The following is a 12,318-nucleotide window of genomic DNA, read 5'->3' on the forward strand; positions in this document are numbered from 1 at the left end:
ACATCGGGGAGAGGCTACAACCCTGTCTTACTCCCTTCCCAACCACTGCTTCCCTTTCATGTCCCTCGACTCTTATAACTGCCGTCTGGTTTCTGTACAAATTGTAAATAGCCTTTCGCTCCCTGTAGTTTACCCCTGCCACCTTTAGAATTTGAAAGAGAGTATTCCAGTCAACATTGTCAAAAGCTTTCTGTAAGTCTACAAATGCTAGAAACGTAGGTTTGCCTTTCCTTAATCTTTCTTCTAAGATAAGTCGTAAGGTCAGTATTGCCTCACGTGTTCCAGTGTTTCTACGGAATCCAAACTGATCTTCCCCGAGGTTGGCTTCTACTAGTTTTTCCATTCGTCTGTAAAGAATTCGTGTTAGTATTTTGCAGCTGTGACTTATTAAGCTGATAGTTCGGTAATTTTCACATCTGTCAACACCTGCTTTCTTTGGGATTGGAATTATTATATTCTTCTTGAAGTCTGAGGGTATTTCGCCTGTTTCATACATCTTGCTCACCAGATGGTAGAGTTTTGTCAGGACTGGCTCTCCCACGGCCGTCAGTAGTTCCAATGGAATATTGTCTACTCCGGGGGCCTTATTTTGACTCAGGTCTTTCAGTGCTCTGTCAAACTCTTCACGCAGTATCATATCTCCCATTTCATCTTCATCTACAGCCTCTTCCATTTCCATAATATTGTCCTCAAGTACATCGCCCTTGTATAGACCCTCTATATACTCCTTCCACCTTTCTGCTTTCCCTTCTTTGCTTAGAACTGGGTTTCCATCTGAGCTCTTGATATTCATACAAGTCGTTCTCTTATCTCCAAAGGTCTCTTTAATTTTCCTGTAGGCGGTATCTATCTTACCCCTAGTGAGATAGGCCTCTACATCCTTACATTTGTCCTCTAGCCATTCCTGCTTAGCCATTTTGCACTTCCTGTCGATCTCATTTTTGAGACGTTTGTATTCCTTTTTGCCTGTTTCACTTACTGCATTTTTATATTTTCTCCTTTCATCAATTAAATTCAATATTTCTTCTGTTACCCAAGGATTTCTACTAGCCCTCATCTTTTTACCTACTTGATCCTCTGCTGTCTTCACTACTTCATCCCTCAAAGCTACCCATTCTTCTTCTACTGTATTTATTTCCCCCATTCCTGTCAATTGCTCCCTTATGCTCTCCCTGAATCTCTGTACAACCTCTGGTTCTTTTAGTTTATCCAAGTCCCATCTCCTTAAATTCCCACCTTTTTGCAGTTTCTTCAGTTTTAATCTGCAGGTCATAACCAATAGATTGTGGTCAGAGTCCACATCTGCCCCTGGAAATGTCTTACAATTTAAAACCTGGTTCCTAAATCTCTTGTCTTACCATTATGTAATCTATCTGATACCTTTTAGTATCTCCAGGGTTCTTCCATGTATACAACCTTCTTTCATGATTATAAAACCAAGTGTTAGTTATGATTATGTTGTGTTCTGTGCAAAATTCTACCAGGCGGCTTCCTCTTTCATTTCTGTCCCCCAATCCATATTCACCTACTATGTTTCCTTCTCTCCCTTTTCCTACACTCGAATTCCAGTCACCCATGACTATTAAATTTTCGTCTCCCTTCACAATCTGAATAATTTCTTTTATTTCATCATACATTTCTTCAATTTCTTCGTCATCTGCAGAGCTAGTTGGCATATAAACTTGTACTACTGTAGTAGTTGTGGGCTTCGTATCTATCTTGGCCACAATAATGCGTTCACTATGCTGTTTGTAGTAGCTTACCCGCATTCCTATTTTCCTATTCATTATTAAACCTACTCCTGCATTACCCCTATTTGACTTTGTGTTTATAACCCTGTAGTCACCTGACCAGAAGTCTTGTTCCTCCTGCCACCGAACTTCACTAATTCCCACTATATCTAACTTCAACCTATCCATTTCCCTTTTTAAATTTTCTAACCTACCTGCCCGATTAAGGGATCTGACATTCCACGCTCCGATCCGTAGAACGCCAGTTTTCTTTCTCCTGATAACGACATCCTCTTGAGTAGTCCCCGCCCGGAGATCCGAATGGGGGACTATTTTACCTCCGGAATATTTTACCCAAGAGGACGCCATCGTCATGTAATCATACAGTAAAGCTGCATGCCCTCGGGAAAAATTACGGCTGTAGTTTCCCCTTGCTTTCAGCCGTTCGCAGTACCAGCACAGCAAGGCCATTTTGGTTATTGTTACAAGGCCAGATCAGTCAATCATCCAGACTGTTGCCCTTGCAACTACTGAAAAGGCTGCTGCCCCTCTTCAGGAACCACACGTTTGTCTGGCCTCTCAACAGATACCCCTCCGTTGTGGTTGCACCTACGGTACGGCTATCTGTATCGCTGAGGCACGCAAGCCTCCCCACCAACGGCAAGGTCCATGGTTCATGGGGGGAGGGACAATGTACTAGATTGTATTAATTAAGAAGTCTTCAAGCCACTTGCATATCTGGAAACCTATTCCATATGCTTGTAACTTTGCTAACAGTTTGCAGTGGGGCACTGTGTCAAATGTCTGTTGCTGTTGCTCATCATCCATGGTTCACAGGATATCATGCAAGGAAAGGGCAAGATGAGTTTTGTGTGAGCTATGCTTTGCACATTAATGTTGATTTGTGGACTAAAGATTTTCCATCTCAGTGAAAAGTTTGAGAACATGTTCAACAATTAAGCAGCACATTGGTGTTGAGGATATTGGTCTGTAATTTTACATGTCTGTCCTACCTTTCTTATATACGGAAGTCACCTGCAATTTTTTTCCAATCACTTGGGACATGCACAGGGTGAGAGATTTGCAATAAATGCAAACTAAGTTTAGGGGCCAGTGCCTTAGAGTACTCTCTGTAGTACTGAATTGGGATTCCACCTGGACTTCGCAACTTTTTTTTTTTCAACTCTTTCAGTTGCTTGTCCACGCCAGGATGCCCATTACTATGTCCTCCAAATGGGACTCTGTGCGACGATCAAATGGTGGTTGTCTGTACAATCCTCCTGTGTGAATGACTTCTTAAATGCAAAATTTAATACTTCCGCTTTCCTTTTGCTGTCTTCTATTACCACACCAGATTGGTCCTTTAGTGACTACACTACTGGCCATTAAAATTGCTACACCACAAAGATGACATGCTACAGACGCAAAATTTAACTGACAGGAAGAAGATGCTGTGATATGCAAATGATTAGCTTTTCAGAGCAGTCACACAAGGTTGGCGCCAATGGCAACACCTACAATGTGCTGACATGAGGAAAGTTTCTAACCGACTTCTCATACACAAACAGCAGTTGACCAGCGTTGCCTGGTGAAGTGTTGTTGTGATGCCTTGTGTAAGGAGGAGAAATGCGTACCATCACGTTTCCGACTTTGATAAAGGTCAGATTGTAGCCTATTGCGATTGCGGTTTATCGTATCGCGACATTGCTGCTTGCGTTGGTCGAGATCCAATGACTGTTAGCAGAATATGGAATCAGTGGGTTCAGGAGGGTAATACGGAATGCCGTGCTGGATCCAAATGGCCTCGCATCACTAGCAGTCGAGATGACAGGCATCTTATCTGCATGGCTGTAACGGACCATGCAGCCACGTCTCGATCCCTGAGTCAACAGATGGGGACGTTTGCAAGAAAACAACCATCTGCACGAACAGTTCGACGACGTTTGCAGCAGCATGGACTATCAGCTCAGAGACCATGGCTGCGGTTGCCCTTGACGCTGCATCACAGACAGGAGTGCCTGCGATGGTGTACTCAACGACAAACCTGGGTGCACGAATGGCAAAACATCATTTTTTCGGGTGAATCCATGTTCTGTTTACAGCATCATGATGGTCGCATCCGTGGTTGGTGACATCGCGGTGAACACACAGTGGAAGCGTGTATTCATCATTGCTATACTGGCGTATCACCTGGCGTGATGGTATGGGGTGCCATTGGTTACACGTCTCGGTCACCTCTTGTTCGCATTGACGGCGCTTTGAACAGTGGACATTAAATTTCAGATGTGTTACGGCCTGTTGCTCTACCCTTCATTCGATCCCTGCGAAACCGTACATTTTAGCAGAATAATGCATGACCGCATATTGCAAGTCCTGTACGGGCCTTTCTGGATACAGAAAATGTTCAACTGCTGCCCTGGCCAGCACATTCTCCAGATCTCTCACCAATTGAAAACGTCTGGTCAATGGTGGCCGAGCAACTGGCTCGTCACAATACACCAGTCACTACTCTTGATGAACTGTGGTATCGTGTTCAAGCTGCATGGGCAGCTGTACCTGTACACGCCAGGCGTATTAAAGCCGTTATTACGGCCAGAGGTGGTTGTTCTGGGTACTGATTTCTCAGGATCTATGCACCCAAATTGCGTGAAAATGTAATCACATGTCAGTTCTAGTATAATATATTTGTCCAATGAATACCCATTTATCATCTGCACTTCTTGGTGTGGCAATTTTAATGGCCAGTAGTGTATATATAAGCCTTTTACTCACCTTTTATGTAGGAGCAGAATTTTTTCGTTTTCAAAGATTTGGTAAGGTATGATGGTGATAGTTGTTGTAACCTTCATGCATCAGTCATTTTATGGACATATGATTTTGTACTAATTTTGCCTATTGTCATTTGCGTGTTCCTTTTTAAACCGAGAGTGCAACGTTCTCTGCTTCCTTAGCAATTTATGAATTTTGTTATTGGACCATGATAAGTCTTTATTGTCTGTAAGCGCTTTACTTGGCACCTATTTCTCCAGAGTGTGATTTACAATCTGTTTAATCTGCCCATAAATCCTCTATGTCCATCATACTGGAACTAAATGATGTCCATTCATTTTCTAAGTGGGATACTAACAACTGCTCATCTGCTCTTTCTAGCAAAACTACTGTCCTAGCCTTCTTGACAGTTTTCTCAACTTTAGAATCCATCGTCGCTGTGATGACATCATGATCACTTATCCCTGTCTCTGTACTGACACAGTCAATAAGATTGGGCGTGTTTGGAGCTACAAGGTTAAAATATTTGCATTGTGTGTGGACCGTTGAAGTAGCTGTTCAAGACAGCTTTCAGAAAATGTTTTTGAAAGTACATCAGTAGTCCAAAATGAATTGTCTACAAGTTTGTCCAAATTCTCTGTTACCCAGTTCCCTACCATATTGTGCTCCTAGATATAACTATTAGGTTTGATCATGCAAATTCCACAATTGAGACAATTGCATGACAACAAAAACACAATTTGGTAAACTTTCTCTGAAGCAATGACATCAAGTGGTCATATGTGTGTTTTTACTAGCTCACATGTAGGTGAATAGAGCCTCTTCCTTGAAGCTGTCATTACAGTGAATATTTCTCCTTTGTAGTTGTTTCACATGTTTTTATTTTATATTATGCTGCAGTGATGTTTTCTGCTCTTATAAGGAGTGTTGGCTATGACAGTTATTGAATTTATGCAAAATGTTGGAACACACTTCAGTTTAACCACTTCTTTCTAAGTTTTTTGAATTAATCTGTCCATACTTGTAATCTTGATAGTTGTTAGCTGCAACATCAGTTAGGATTTGCAGACCAAATGACCTGACACTTAGAATAATAATTTTGTGGTTTAGCTTCTCATCATATTTTGAATTTTTGCAGAATTATTACTTATTTACAAGTAGGTAAGATTCACAACAGTTGCTAAAAGTGCTGATTTTGGAGTGTCAAATTATGAGCCAAGAAAAAACAAACATTACACACATTTCTTTAGCATCTACATTGACTTGATACAATTATTCACTTTTTGCTGGAAGGCGATAAAGACAACACACACTATGTTTGTATCAAAGAAATTGGGTTGGATGCTGGGGAACTGTATGAACTAGCAGCCTGCTCACATTATAGGCTATCTAAGTTTTCAAGCTACAAGTTGACAGTCCCCCACACAGAGTGGTGTAAAGTCTTCTCAATTGAGATGGTGTCCTGGTTTCTGGTCCTAAGAGCCTCACATGCAAGTCTCAAGATGTCAAGATGGTATCCACCAGAAGAGGTGTTCAGAGAAAGTGATTTGTCACATATCCATACCAAAGCAAGTAGAGATCAGTGAATGTAACCAAAATTCAAAGCTGTACAAAAAGGTGTAAAGATTGGCAACTTCTGTTTATTTCCGAAATGTCCAATTGTGCATGTCACAAAAATGTAAATATCAGTTACCGTTGGAATCACTCAACTCATACAAAATCCTGGGTGTTATGGTTTGTGGTAGTATGACGTAGAGTGGTCTTTTACACTAAATGTAGGTAAAGCAGATGATAGACTTCAATTCGTTGATAGTACACGGCAAAAATACATTCTACAAACGAGGTGACTTACTAAAAACTTGTGTGTCACATCCTAGAACATTGTTCAAGTGTGTGGGATGTAGCAAATAAGACGAAGACAGGATGTTGAAAGTATACAAACAAGGTGAACACAAACAGTCTCATTTTTATTTAACTCATGGAGAGTGTCACATAAATGCCGAGAAATATGAACTGGCAGTGGCTTGTAGATAGATCCTATAATAAGCAAGCTTCCAGAACATAAAGAAATTGGCATAATCCATATAACTTCAGGCAGCAGATTACCTTCATAGTCTCAGATGTTATTGAATTTAGCATATGTTAAAATTCAGGGGTAAATAAGAAGGACACATTTTTTTGTTTCCTCCAGAAAATTTCCTGCCTCAAGATACAGGCCTCCAAACATGACACTGCAGACATCATTTTGAAGATGCGAATTTTGGAAGAATTTTTGAAATGCTGTATCTCCAACAATTCTAGATATTTTGTTAGTTTTTTTATTTGAAAGATAATTGCTTTATTATTATAATGGTATCCTCTGTTTGGACACACCTGTTAAAGTTCTTTTACTGTCGCCTTTTGAATTTTTTTTATAATATACAGAAATTTTTTTCCAAATATGCCAATCCAGTAAAGCTAGAATTTTTTTTGTGTTGATTGGTTGATTAGTACCATGTAGTACTATATTCTCTTTAACGGAGAGCTTCCACTTTTAAGTTGGATAGGTTTTTATATATATATATATATATATATATATATATATATATATAAAAAAAAAATAGAGGGAAACATTCCACGTAGGAAAAATATATCTAAAAACAAAAAGATGATGTGACTTACCAAATGAAAGTGCTGGCAGGTCGACAGACACACAAACATACACACAAAATTCAAGCTTTCGCAACAAACTGTTGCCTCATCAGGAAAGAGGGAAGGAGAGGGAAAGACGAAAGGATGTGGGTTTTAAGCAAGAGGGTAAGGAGTCATTCCAATCCCGGGAGGGGAAAGACTTACCTTAGGGGGAAAAAAGGACGGGTATACACTCGCACCCACACACACATCCATCCACACATATACAGACACAAGCAGACATATTTAAAGACCAATGTCTGCTTGTGTCTGTATATGTGTGGATGGATATGTGTGTGTGTGCGAGGGTATACCCGTCCTTTTTTCCCCCTAAGGTAAGTCTTTCTGCTCCCGGGATTGGAATGACTCCTTACCCTCTCCCTTAAAACCCACATCCTTTCGTCTTTCCCTCTCCTTCCCTCTTTCCTGATGAGGCAACAGTTTGTTGCGAAAGCTTGAATTTTGTGTGTATGTTTGTGTTTGTTTGTGTGTCTGTCGACCTGCCAGCACTTTCATTTGGTAAGTCACATCATCTTTGTTTTTAAATATATTTTTCCTACGTGGAATGTTTCCCTCTATTATAACCATATATATATATAAAGGTGACTTACCGAACGAAAGCACTGGCAGGTCGATAGACACACAAACAAACACAAACATACACACAAGATTCAAGCTTTCGCAACAAACTGTTGCCTCATCAGGAAAGAGGGAAGGAGGGGGGAAGACGAAAGGAAGTGGGTTTTAAGGGAGAGGGTAAGGAGTCATTCCAATCCCGGGAGCGGAAAGACTTACCTTGGGGGAAAAAAGGACAGGTATACACTCGCACATATCCATCCACACATACAGACACAAGCAGACATATTTAAAGACAAAGAGTGTCTGCTTGTGTGTGTATGTGTGGATGGATATGTGCGTGTGTGCGAGTGTATACCTGTCCTTTTTTCCCCCTAAGGTAAGTCTTTCCGCTCCCGGGATTGGAATGACTCCTTACCCTCTCCCTTAAAACCCACTTCCTTTCGTCTTCCCCCCCTCCTTCCCTCTTTCCTGATGAGGCAACAGTTTGTTGCGAAAGCTTGAATCTTGTGTGTATGTTTGTGTTTGTTTGTGTGTCTATCGACCTGCCAGCGCTTTCGTTCGGTAATTCACCTCATCTTTGTTTTTATATATAATTTTTCCCACGTGGAATGTTTCCTTCTATTTTTTTTTTATATATGTATGTCTTCAGTGTACTTGTTTCTTTGTTACAGTGTTTATTTCTATTGTCTTTGTTGCAGTTATTTCTTACTACTTTCTTTGTTGCAGGTATTTCTTTTCACTTTCATTGTTACAGATATTTCTTATACTTTGTTGTAGTTTCTTGTCAGTTTCTTTGTAATGGTTGCTCATTGTAGGTTTCTGTATTGTAGTCGTTCAGTGCTAATTTGTTTACTGAAGAGGCTTCTAAGAAATCTGAGACCATCTACTGAGTTTTGTGTTTTCATGAAGAATTTGCCAGTTGACACAGTTGCAGTGTGTTTTGTGAAAAGGACTGTTTGAAATGTCTTTTGACTGGGGTCGCAGGAGAGTGAAGTGTGCTGACCGTGCATATCCATAAAAGAGTGATATATTAACACAAAAAAGAGAATTTGTTCAGGTAGGGAACAAGTGTTCTCATTTGAAGACTCTGTTTCAAGGAGAAGATGTTTCCAGTGATGACTTTTGTGTTCTAAATATTTTGACAGAATATCAACAATGGTAGTATCTGAACAAGGTGAAGCCTCCCAGGGTGCAGATGATGCAGAATTTGCTTCAATAGAGGAAGAATTAAATACCCGGAATCAGTCAACTACAGAGGTAGGTGTTAGTCCTGTTGAGAAACAGTGGTCAGTGAAGTTGAATCATAAGCTCTATGCATGAAGAAAGCGCAGAGAAATTTGAATACACTACAGCAAAACTGCCCACACTCTTCAAAGTAGAAATTCCACCTTCATGAGAAAATGAACCTAAGCACTCCTGCACCTCTTGCCAGGAGTTTTTAACAAATATCAATTCAGCTGCTGAATATTTTGCATCCTACTGTCAAAAGGTGCTAGTTTTAACTATTATTCCAGAGACATTTTCAAAGAAAACAATTTTGAACCATATTCCATTAGTATCAAAGTACATAGTAGACAAATAAAGAAATGTGAGGTCTGTAAAAGGAGTCTTTGGAAGACCAGATCCCTATTATGGTCATCCTGTAGAATCAGCTCAAGTTCAAATAGTGCAGTCATTTTATCTGGAAGATAATTGTGACCGTTCTCGCCAAAGTGCCAACAAAAAAGACACTATAACTGTAACAGTTGAAGGTCAAAAAGTTGTGGAAGTGAAGAGGTACATGACCCGCAGTGTTAAAGAAAATTTTGCAATTTATAAGAGTGACTATATAACTTCACGTATTGGAAGATCAAAACTTTATGCACTATTACCTAAGTGGGTGGTTCCACGCCCATCTAGAGATGTCTGTTTATGTGCGTACTGTGTGAATTTTGAACTTTGTGTGGTAAATTTTAAGAACTTAGTGGAGTACATGACATATGACACTTTGGTTGGGCATGTGAAGTCATTAGTAGTCTATGACATAAAGCGAGACACTTGCTTATTTCAAGAATGTGGTGACTACCGTGGAAAGGGAGGACTGTATTTACAGAAACTTGAAGAACTATGTTTAGTGCTTCACTGTGATTTTGCTGAGAACTGGTCTATAGTAATGACCGGGTTTCAATTTTTATATGAGTGACATATAGCAATGCGTAAAACTCTTCAACTGCAAACAGGGGCAGAGATAATCATCTTTATTTCTGTTGGTGCTCCTAGTCATTTTAAAAATTCTTACCAGATGTTTGAATTGAGTAAGTCGCTTGTGCCAACTGACTGGGTAAACAGTGCTACTGGTCATGGGAAGGGGCCTTATGATGGTGTAGGAGGCCTGCTGGAGAACCATGCTACAAAACATAATCTTTCCAGACAAAATACAGCTGTGATTCAGAATGCTGAGGATTTTACGAGAGTCATGAAATCTTACACATCCACAGCCCTCATTCTTCTGTCCAAAGGGAAAATCGAATTATTCCATGAGCGTGAAAAAGAAGAATGGTCCAAACAAACTTCTCCTCTGAAAGGAATTCAGAAGACACATTTTTGGACTCAAAGTGAACTGATATTGCATGCACTTTAAAGAGGATGAAAGAAGAAATTTCGTTCATTCAGCCAACAACTAAGAAACAGCAGGATAATATTCAGATTCACAACCTGAGAAGGGGTATGTGTGTGCGTGTACGTATGACTGTGACTGATGTATTGCAGAGATTGTAGACACCAGTTATGTGTTAAATGAAATTGTATTTAACTTTATGCTACCACATGGCCAGGTGCTGGATATAGGTTTCAGCTGAAGGACAGCAACAATGTCATCAGTGCTCACCTCCTGTTCACAATGTTTGGAACATTGTAAGTGCTCCAGTTCCTATTGGTTCAACAGGAAGGCATCACTTTTGTGTCATAGGAGGGTACTGAAGCAGTGGAATTCATTGACTGGCTAATTTCAGTACAGAAGAGGGTCACAGAAGTTGTATAGACCTTTAAGTCTTTGGACCTTTCACATACATTTTTGAACCATTTAAAATGCTTGAAAAATGAGTCTCTTACACATATTTAAAAACTAAAATTATGTTAAATAAGACTAGGTTTTAATTTTTATGAACCTGTTATGTGATAATGTGGTAATAAAACAGGTTTTATGTATGGCAAAAATTTCAGTTGTTTATAAAGCCTGTTCAACCTAAAAGTGGAAGCTCTCCTTTTCAGGAAATGTAGAACCATGCGGTACTAATCAACAGAAAAAAAATCATAATTTTATTGATTGACATTTTGAAAAAGTAAAAAAATCCATAAATTATAAAAAAAAGTTCAGAACACCATAGTAAAAGAACTTTCACAGATAACTCCAAATGGAGGATTTATTTGTAATCATAAAGCAATTAGCTTTCAAATAAAAAAGCCAACAAAATATCTAGAACTGTTCCAGAGGTACAGCATTTTAAAAAATTTTCCAAAATTTGCATCTTCAAACTGGTATGTTCATTGTCATCTTTGAAGGGCTGTATCTAGGAGAAGAAATTTTTCTGGAGAAAACAAAATAATACATGTTCCTTACTTAGTCCTTCATTTTAACATACACTAAATTCAATAACATCCAAGACTATGAAGGGATGATTTTTTCCTAGCCTGCCTGTATTGATATGGACTATGCCAACTGTATTAGATGTTGAATTTAGTAATAGGTTACAGTGGCCTACATATTGCTCTCGTTGATATTGTGAATTCCAGTACAAGATTAATTATAACATGCAAAGATGTGCTGAAGCAACCACTGTCCCTGCCATCCATGCATGATTGGAACAGCAAGAAACCCTAAATACATGGTACATGGGAACAATTGTTTGCAGAGATTAGAGCCCACACAGAAGCATACCGACAATCCTTCTACGAGACTGGAATAGAAGGGAGAACCGGTAGAGGTACTCAGGGTACCCTCCGCCACACACCGTCAGGTGGCTTGCGGAGTATTGATGTAGATGTAGGTAGATAGAGGGCAGGACTGTTTATTGTACTAAGAGAACCTCTGTCATACCCAACGCGTAAAGCTATTTGCACTCTGCAACAGAATGTGTGTTGATTTGAAACTATCTGGCAGACTAAATATGTGTGCTGGGCAGGGACTCGAACCTGGGTCTGTGGTAGAGTATTTGCCTGCAAGAGGTAAAGGTCCCAGGACTGAGTCCTGCTTTGGCTCTCAAGTTTATCTTCCAAGACATTTCAAATTGGTACACACTCTACTGCAAAATGAAAGTTCATCATGCCTCTGAGCAGACACACTAACTGCAGGCAGACTGTGACTCTCTTAACTACTGGAACTGTTAATCAGATTATTTGTCAGGATTCACTGCAAGATGCCTTGTTACAAAGTAAGGAACCCTGGAATGTGGTTCGCAACCTTTCCCATTGTTGGAAGGAGCCACCAGTAAGCTGCGTGCATCACTGTGGTACGTACATTTTAACTGAATAATGAATTCGACATGTTGACATACTCTACCCACTGTAAGTTTAACTGTGTTAATACAGGAAA

The 12,318-nt window shown here is 39.8% G+C and overlaps 1 protein-coding gene across 4 annotated transcripts in view; it reads left to right on the forward strand.

The window, feature by feature from the left end:
• Nucleotides 1-12,318, forward strand: part of LOC124802186 (helicase domino) — a 436,722-nt gene that overhangs the window by 11,531 nt on the left and 412,873 nt on the right. The window lies entirely within an intron of this gene.

Source organism: Schistocerca piceifrons, chromosome 1 (genome assembly GCF_021461385.2).
Source record: "Schistocerca piceifrons isolate TAMUIC-IGC-003096 chromosome 1, iqSchPice1.1, whole genome shotgun sequence".
NCBI classification, from domain to species: domain Eukaryota; kingdom Metazoa; phylum Arthropoda; class Insecta; order Orthoptera; family Acrididae; genus Schistocerca; species Schistocerca piceifrons.